Source organism: Denticeps clupeoides, unplaced genomic scaffold (genome assembly GCF_900700375.1).
Source record: "Denticeps clupeoides unplaced genomic scaffold, fDenClu1.1, whole genome shotgun sequence".
NCBI lineage: Eukaryota > Metazoa > Chordata > Actinopteri > Clupeiformes > Denticipitidae > Denticeps > Denticeps clupeoides.
Window position 1 is genome coordinate 77,042 of NW_021629746.1, and position 10,540 is coordinate 87,581.

Sequence of the window (10,540 nt, forward strand, 5' to 3'; positions counted from 1 at the left end):
GGAGCAGTAGTGCTTTAAACTTCTCCCATACACACACACACATGCCTGCACCCAGTGAATACACACAAAGCGACAGTTTCAGCTTCACTCACCTGTGTGTAGAAAAAGGGTATATATATATATATACACATACAGTATATATACATATATATATATACACACACACACAGAGACTGATGGCCATCGGTGTATGAATGGTTTTTGCAGACCAGTGAGGGTGTGGCTGACATCCTCATTAAGTTCATCTCTATGTTAAATGAATTTTATTGAGTAAAACAAATATCCAGGTGTAACAGCAGTTGTGTTGGACTGTTGCCCTCAGAACAAGGAACATAATTATTCAGCAAAAGCGTAATTTAAACCATTTAATGATTTCCCTCTCAAGCAGAGAACGTGTATTCACAAAACAGGATCGTGCCGCCCAACGTCCAGAACTTTCCAGTCTGAACTCTGCCAAATATGGCTGAACATTGTTGACTCTGATGTCAGAAAAAATAAAAGTGATTCCTTTTTGTTTTGAATGCTCATACAAAATACTTAAATGACCTAAAATACCTAAATTACAGCGAAACCATAAACAAATGCAAATTACAATAATCAGTTTTGGCCTTGAAAGAGTATAATCCAGACAGAACTTACTGCTGATGTACCCAACATGGGGGATACAGTGGGGGGAATTATTTTTTAATTGTTATCTTTGTAAGTTTGCCAACTGATAAGTCTATAATTTATGGTAGGTTTATTTGAACAGTGAGAGAACAATAACACAAAAAATCTAATATCCAAACCTGTATAAAATCCCAGTTGTATTTTATAGAGTTAAGGAGCTGACATTGGAAGCTTATCAACTCGTTACCTGTATAAAAAAACACCCGTACATTCAAGCAATCCATCCATCCAGATTCCAAACTCGGCACCATGGCCAAAGCCAAAGAGCTTTCCAGGGATGTCAAGGACAAGATTGTGAACCTACACTAGGCTGGAATGGGCTATAAGACCATTGCCAAGGAGCCGGGTGAGAAGGTGACAACAGTTGGTGTAATTATTTGCAAATTGAAGAGCCATAAATCTACTGCCAATCTCCCCCTGTGTGGAGCGTCAAGCAAGATCTCATCTTGTGGAGTTTCAACGATAATGAGAATGGCGAGGAACCATGCCAGAACCACTCAGGAAAGTGGGGTTTGAACCTGTGACTCTACGGTCTTCTGGTTCAAAGGCAAGTGTGTTACCCACTGAGGTACTACCACCAAAAGGAATTCCACTTCTCCTAGATACAGATAACTAGCAAGCAGTTATGAAGACATACGTGATGGTTCATAGCCATCTCCCCTCAGAATAGTGAAAATAGTTTTTTGTCACAGCACATAGCACACAATACAATGCATTTAACCCTTCACCCTTAGTGAACAGTGGGCAGCCATGACAGGCAGCATGGTGAAACTTACCTGCGCCTGGGTCCTCCTCCCTTTCTGTGCCGTGACAATATCAGGGGCACCTTGGCGGTTTGGGATTTGAACTTGCAAGCTTCCTTAGCCGCTAGGCCACCACTCTCCAAACAATGTGTTTTTAAATGTTTGATCATGATACTGGAGAAGGTTGGAGAAGGAGGAGGAGCAGCAAAGGAGCAGAATTGGATGATTTTCACTCATTGCATTGTGAACGGCATCATACTGCACAGAAATGACGGGTTTAAACTCCTGGTCATGATTAAGTCACGTGACAGAGCGAGACAGGTCCAATTAAGCTCAAATACGGATGCCTCGTCCACAGGAGAGCGCTTTTCTCTAAAAAAACCTGAATCTGACTGTTGTCATCCACACGGAGACGTAGAGAGTTGACCGTACTCTGTTTCAGACCCCTGTTATAACAACTGTAAGGGGCGCTGTAACTCCCCGCTCTCCTTGGTTGGTGTCTAGTTCTTCTCCGCGGTGAGTTAAACTTGTCATTGTTCTCCAGCCACGCCTTTCTTTTCTTTTAGTTGCTTTTTGAGGTTCTGCAGCTGCTGCAGCACAACCGTGAGCATGTTATCTGCAATTGTTGTATGTACGACGCGTTTGGGGTTATAGGTCAGGTTTGAAGTTCGGGTAATACGCCTTGCTGTCCACATGGATACGCAGTAAAGAGAGATTCGGTCTGGAACCCGTTGGGTCCCCTGAACCACCGTCTCCGTATGGATACAAGTTCAGAAAGAAAAATGCCCCCATGTGGATGGGGTCTGAGAATACTTCTGGAAATGTGGTGTCATCTCACAATTTTCGGGACACAACACAGCACCACTATATGCCAAATATGATATTTTGTAATTACTATTTTAATTAGTGTTCATTTTTTGTTTTAGCTTCAAAACAAAATACTGACAGAACTTTGATTACTCCAATTATAGAAGCATCCCAACTGAAACTGAAATAGAACTTAGCAATTAAGTAAATGAGCAAATAAACATGACATTGATTCAAGTTCATACTCATAGATACATAGATGAGAAGCTAATAAGCCTAATGAGCTGTTTCTCATTTTTGACTCTTTTGTTATATAAAATGGAAGGAATTTTTTTTTAATTAATGTGACTCTTTTCTAAGTTAAAAGCCAGCTTTCACCTAATGATAAGCAATCACAAGTTCTGAATCTGTTGCTGGAGTGCGCATTGTCCTCTGGGCTGGATATGGTATTCATTAAACCGTAAATCAATCAAACGGTGCCTTCATTTTCCTCTGAGAAACAGTCGCGGTGAAGGCCAAGCTAAACACAGAGGATGGGGTCATATTTTTCAAAGTTTCAGCTGACATACCAGCAGCTATGGGAATCAGCCTAAACACAAACACTGTGATATCACCTTCATACAGAGAGCTTGTATGAGCCAGGTCTGAGCGATTCCACTGACTGATGTGCATTATTCCTGACAGTATAAAATTCCATATGCTGCGCAAACAGAACACTGTATCTTGGCTAAACGTCACAGAGAGGTTCATTTCATAACACCAAAGGTCCGGAACCACAGACGAGGTCCCTCTGAGAATTTCACTTTTGAAGATCATGTGAAGGTTATGGTGTTATGTGCTCAGTGCAAGTTCAATTTTATAACAGTGACCTGTAAAATATCTAATTCTGAGCATCTGCTGATGGGAATTTTGAGCCGATCTGAATATGATGTGCTTTTTTTTAGCCTCTGAAATGTTCCATTAGAAAAAAAGAGAGAAAAATCCCCAGGGAAATAAGCTAATGTCACTTTTTCAACAACGGAATGCCGAAGCTTTGGGACCTTTCACAAGATACAAAACAAGACTTTGCATCCTTAAATCAGATTGAAGGTCTTGTGTGGCCACTGCCATCATTCAGACCATCTACAGTTGTTATGTATCTGACTGCCTACTTGTGTTAAAGTGAGGGACGGTGACGGTCCCACTGAAAAGGGGGAAATGGAACTTGTTGCGAGAGGCTGCCAAATGGTGGTGAGCGTCAACCTTAAATGTTTCAATCTACATCTATGTAAATAAGACTAGTTGCTGGACTACACAGTAAATATAATATTTGGGGGGAAAAAAACAGGCTGTTCTTCTAAACCGAGACACCAGAAAATGTGCAGTGACAGGAGTGAATGAGTGAATCACCAAGTCATCACAGTGGATGAGTGCAGATTCTGTTCTCAGTGCTAAGTATGAGAGGTGTGACAGTTGCTTTAAATGTGACGTTTTGGCAAGAGGCGCTGGAACGTTCCATGAAAGTGAAGTGATTGTCACATGTGATACACAGCAGCACAGCTGCACAGAGTAAAATTTGTCCTCTGCATGTATCCCATCACCCTGAGTGAGCAGTGGGCAGCCATGAAAGGCGCCCGGGGAGCAGTGTGTGGGGACGGTGCTTTGCTCAGTGGCACCTCAGTGGCAGATTGGGATTCGAACCGGCAACCTTCTGATTACGGGGCCGCTTCCTTAACTGATAGGCCACCACTGCCATCGATTTAGATTTAGATTCACATTTTCAGAGCACAATTGTAATGAAAAAGTTCAGGCAAGTTAATAAGCCAACACTGGACAAAAATTCTGGGCTCAATTAGCCTCTGCCAACAATATTTTATCAATATGTTTGATATTTAGGACGTGGATTTCGCAATGTCCAAAAAGCGTCACCAAACAGATGTTGAGAACAAACATGATGTTTTTCTACCAATTTCTTATGCAAGGCCTTATCATATTAATATCAATATCTCTAGGACAGTGAATGACTGCAAAAAAAAAAATACTTCACTCCCCCCTCCACTTGTACAGAAAAACAGGTAATAATTTGCATCCAAATTCAATTTTAAACGCCTGACAGTAGTGTTACTTTGATCCGATGGTAGTGTGTGGTGGTCCCAGTGTGTGGTCCTATGTTCTGACTGAATCTCTTTAGTGTGTGATGTTAGGATTATAGTATATAAAACTGTTGTTGAGTCTGTCTCCCATGGTTTTTTAAATAATTTCAGGATGGAACATCCTCTAGATGTACACAACACTTTTAGGGATTTTTTTGAAATAGGACATGTAACAAGAAAAAAAAATGTGAACAAAGTATGAAGTGTGGTGCTTTTTTCCCCTCTCTTTAAAACTATTATCAAAGCACATTTCTCAAGGGTACTGAAATAAAAACACAGGTCTGTTCTGTTTTTATGGGTTTTGAGCCTGAAAATGAATCATGTAGTGCCTGAGTGAGTTACCTAGCAGAGCAGGCACGGTAAAAATGTAATGTTGCGGATCTCACATGTAAACCAGTTAATCGAATGCACATCTCCGCTGTTGTCAGACTCCTCCAGAGGCAGATGGCTGTGTGCGCTTTCACTGGGAGTTGAACCCTTGACCATCCGAGCCACGAGGGAGGACCCGACCAACTCCCATGTTGGGTGAATCGCAGGTGGTCAGATGGGTCCTGGCCTAAAGCAACAAATGTGGCCGGGGTCTCTGAAGAGAAACAGAGCCGGGTCTCCCCCCGCTGACGGGGAAACGATCTCTCTGACAGCTCGTTTCAGCTGGGCCTTTGGGTTCCGTTTAGGTCAGTCAAGCACATGACAAGACTAATATTTTTGTGATGCAATTTGGAATCTTAACAATCAGATTGGCAGTGAGGTGTTTTTTTCCACTCTGGGGGGAGAGGACTTAGAAATAAAAGGACATAAGAGCATGACTGATCATACACTGCATACAAGGCGTGTTTCCACTGCAGGTTTGCAGCAACTAAAGATGCTCATAATGAACACACAGCATAACAAACATACAACATATTGTCAGCTATTGTCTGTGAAGACATGAAAACAATTCATTAGGTATTTCTGGGTGCACGTTTTGGTCCAAAACTTTAGAATGAACCTCATGTGATGCCAAATGGAACCCCTTTTAAATGTGAGATGGTGTCACTGGATCAGGGCCCTATAAGCGAACTCATGTCACCAGCTCCCTGTCAAGCGTTTTGTTTTATTAAAAGCCCATTTATTCAATTTATGTTTGCATCTCACACTTTTTATTTTAAATCTAAAGATGATAACTGATATATTTCCTCCACCAACCTGAAAAAAAAAATGCCAGGACTTAATTACCAAGTCTTGCTGGGGCAGGGGTGGCCTAGCGGGTACTTTGCTGCTGAGCAAAGCACCGTCCCCACATGCTGCTTCATGGCTGCCCACAGCTCACCAAGGGTGATGGTTAAATGCAGAGGACACATTTCATTGTGTCGTTGTGTGCTGTGCTCTGTTTTAAAAGGACAGTCACTTCACTTTCACTTCACTTTTACTAACATTCCAAAAAAAACATGGTGCCTCTCAATAATGATTGGATCAGTTATGGGAGGTCACTGAATCTTTGTCTTACCAAAAATTGCAGTTGAGTCTCCATTTCTGCAGAATAAACACAGACGAGTGCAGTGCACACATATCTGATCAGAACGTACATACAGTTTAACTTGTACAAAAACTTGCTCTATAATAACAGAACTCAGGCGGCACCGTTAATAACGTTTCTTGCATCGGCTCTGGATACACAGCGCTTTTATCTCAGAAGAAAAAAAAAAAAACATTAGTCATGGTTTCATCTGGAATAAAAAGAGAGTCAACAGGTATTATTAAATTTGAAATCTGGAGAGCTTTTAGGAATAGCTCTGAAAGCACCTCATAAGCCCAGCTAATAAGCCGGAGTTATCACTGGGCTCAGGGGTAGCCCCGAGTTTGACTTTGCACTCATCATTCATACATATTTTTCTTCTGCGCCGTGGCTGTCTGCCAGCATGTGCAGACCATAGCGGTGGCAAAAAAAATAATATATCCAAACAGTTGCGAAGGCGAGAAATAACAGTGTGTATGTTGCAGGGTCCAGCATGTTGGTTGAACCTCTGTGATTGTGGCCTTTGTTGTCTCATGGAGTCGGGGACTGAATGCCCACTGGCTGCGCAGAGGAAGTCTCACGCCTTCACACCAAAACAAGCGTTCCCCACGTCTCCGTTGGCCGAGGGCTGCGCCTGTCTCTTTTCATTCGGGCTCTCGGCCTCAGTGAGGAGCAGCTTAATTAAGTTCTCACATGGGTCGACATGATGAGTTTAACCTAGCTGGTAAACTTGAGAAAAAAAAATGGAAAGTTGATAGAGAGGAAGTCTGCATGAGAAAGCATTTACTTCTCTAATGACCCCTGATGTGGGCTGATAAAGAAAGGACTCATGTTTGGCCATATCTTGGTTCAGTGGTGGGAAACTTTAGTCTGGAATAATAATTTAATTTTTTTTTTTGGGGGGGGGGAATGATCGCAGAAGATCATGAAGAATTGGCCTGTTCTTTTAGTTAGCATCTCGTGAGGCTGGAGATACACGGACCGCTGTGAAAGGGGTTAAAAGGGGTGAGAGAGACCAGCTGGATGTGCTGGGTGTGGCCGTGTGCCTATGATGAGTCGTGATTGGCAGCCAGTTGTGTATCACGTGACTATCTGCCAGTGTCCCTCTGTATCTTGTTTGAATGAGACAGGGTTAGTCTGTCTGGCCTGATGTGTGTGATATGTAGTGGTTGAAGCAGCATTGGAGGTTATTTGTGTATATGTGTGTGTGTGGGGGGGGGGGGTTGGGGGGGGGTTGGGGGGGGGGGGTGTCTTCGGCTGATAGATGTGGGGTTGGGGTATGTTTACCTGCATCTACGGTCTCCCCTTCTGGCGACTCGGTGCTCAGACAGTAAGCAGGGGACATTAATGAAAGTGCAGCTGTAACCGAGACCAGTGGGCTTCACCCAGATAAGAACCAGCTGTTGCTGCACTCCTACACACACACACACACACACACACACACTCACACAATTACACATGCACAGGCTAACTAAAACGCACATGTGTATATTCATACTTGCTTATTCACACAGGAATACACTGGCATACATACACAGACACGGTCACACAAGCACATTAATTCTTCCTCACGTGACCCTCCCTTCCAAGGTCATGACCTTTACAGTGGGGGTCATGAAGCCCTGGCGTGGGTGTGTAGGCATCATAGACCGACTTGTGACAGTACTGAAGAGACACACAGGTTGTTTATGGTCAACTCAGGATGGGTGGGAACTCATTTTGTGAATTCATGTTCAAGATTCGTTGCAACACACATTTTAAAGGTTTCTTATTTTAATCTCAATAAACTAAAAAGGTTATGGGCAAATATGGGCATATAATAATCAAGCACAATTTTAAATTCAAAACACACATTCAACCACCAGTACCAAAAACCACTCAACAAAGCCCACAAGACCAGGTCTTCTGAAACTCAAACACAAATTCAACACAGAAAACGTCACACCTCAAAACTCCTTTCATTCACTCAGTACTCAATAACAAACTGTCAGGTCAAGAAATCTCAGTGCCAAAACCTCTCAAGGCCAGATGTCAAACTGATCCGTCAACAACAAAGGATCTCACTCTTAATCTTCAAGCCCAAGTCTTCTCAAATCCAGCTTTCAACACTGAAATCTTCTCACTCAGCCCTCTATGCAATCCATTCTCATTTTAACCTCAGAACCTGTCACACCTATGTTGCTAAATCAAACCCACCCCCCTTCAAAGAATATCATTTACTGCCAGTTTCACCACCACCGAAGGTCTCGTGACTTATTTTGGGTCAGTTTGGGTGGTGTGGATATTGGATCTGTATGTGTTGATGACTTCAGAAACACAGACAAAACGCTCAGACAGAACATGTATGCAGACATTCTAATGTATAGCTTGTTTCTATGGTATTTGTGATACTTTTTAATAGGAATTATTTCCACAGAAACAAAAAAAAAATTACAAAATGCTTAATCCATTTTAAATCTGTTAAGGACAGTGTCTAGTTATAATGGAAGTAAAATGTTGATGTTAACTTGACTATCTTGCTCTTTAATCCAGTGGTCTTTTCAGGGAGCCAGTAAACATGTCGGCAGGGATGAAGCTGTTCTGATGAATCGAGTCTGGTTGGAAAATGCCGGATTTTTTTTGCGGTTTAAACGACCCGGCCCTTGTGTTATGTTAGACCCATGACATATCATGTATTTTAAATGGACATTGTTCTTAGACCATTGTATACAGCTAATGATTCACGTCTGGGGTCTCGGCATCAGGAAGCTGTGGAGAGCGCGCTCAGATGAAACATGTCACGTCCACTGACACAAAGCCCAATTAAAGCCGGGACTCGGTGACCCTCTGAGGAATTTCGGCAGGATGCACCGTGTTCACTGTCAACCCCGCTGCTCCACGATCGCTTTAAGCACTTTCACCTGCTAATTAAGCCGTCCAGACCACAGCCAAGAGCCGGAGCTGTGTGGCCAGGGGCCGTGCCAGGGGAAAAAGGCCAGTTTGCAACTCAAGATGTTCTAATGTAAATATTTGGCTGGGATTGTGTATTGGAATCGGGTCCTTCACGCAGGCCGAGGGGAGCAGGCACAAACTGGGTGCCATTAGTGGGGAAAAGCCCCAAAACCCTCTGGCTGAGGAATAGCTCAATGGCTACTGATGTCCTGAAGAGGAACAGCCCAGAGATTGATGATGTCTGGAGAAATGGGGGGAGGAGGGAGTGTTTACGAAGAGTAGAACTGCCAGTTAGGGGCAAGACGTTTCCTTCCCCAGCCTGAGTGAGGAGCACCTTCTTAATTAGCAATAAATATAGAGGCTCGTAGCTCTCAAACTCTGAATGAAACCAGCCTGTACTGACGTCTGGGGGAGGCAGGCCCAGAGTGAGACCACACATGGTCCTGGGTCTTCGTTGTGGTTTCTGGGTAATTCACTGCTGTTCAGTAGATTGCAGTACACCAACACAACGTTTTCTACAAAAGTTGAAACTGCCGACTAGGGGAATTGTAAATTGGGTGCGAGCGTGAATGATGAATGAAACACTGCAGCACAGCACACGGTGCCACACCGAAATGTGTCCTCTGCTTTTAACCATCAGCCTTGGTGAACAGTGGGCAGCCATGACAGGCACCCGGGCAGCAGTATGTGGGGACGGCGCTTTGCTCAGTGGCACCTCGGTGGCACCCCCACTAGTACCGCGCTCTAACCAGTTGAGCCACTGGAGCTGTGTCCCGTGGATTGCCGGTGCCCCGCCCTGCAACCAGTGTCTGGCGGCAGCCACCCTGCTTAGGATTCCCGATTAATGAAAGTGACAAAATGTGGGAATAAAATGCATCCAAATGTATAAACATAAAACATGTTTTCTGTCTGCCGTTACTGCCTTCCTGCACCACGTTGTTAGAACAACTTGTCCATGATATGAAGAAGAGAAACAGCCAGGGGTTCAATTCTATGCTGTTTTTTTTTTTAAAAAAAAGCACATGAAATCACAGTTAATGAGTAATTACTCTTATTCACTCCCTCGCTCACTGTCCTGAACGGATTAGTCCTGGGACACTGGCCGCAGGGCGGGGACTCACCCAGGGCGAGATGCCAGCCCATGGCAGGGTCGCATAAATACCATTCACACACACACACACACACACACACACACACACACACACACACCTACAGACTATTCAGAGTCGCGAATATACATATATCCCAGAGGAAACCCACTCTGACTCAGAGAGAGCGTGAAAAACTCACCGTGCACACACCATGCGGCGTTTTAATGAGCTATTAGTTAAATCCTGTTAATAGATTTTATCTGATGATGAGCTGTACTAATTTCAATGTAAATTTTTAAGATCTGGCAATGCTGGTTTTTGGGCGAGAATATGAATGACGGCGCATTTGCACATCACTGGGATTAGAGGAGCTGGGCGAGGCGAGATCCACGCCGGCGGGGTAAGATGGAAATGCAGTTTCAGAGTCGCAGAGCCAGTGTGTGTCCCTGTGTGTGCGAGCTCGGTCATTCTGTGGGGGAGCCAGAGGAAACAGGGCCTGTGTTCGGACTGCAGGATCCTGTACTTCAGATAAGATAACAACCACAACCAGCAACACATGTCGCTTTTAAAAGATGTTGAAAATGCCTACAACGAGGACAGTGTACGTGAGTGAGAGATCGTGTGTACATGTGAGTATTTATACAGAGTTGTGTGTGTAAGTGTGTGATGGAG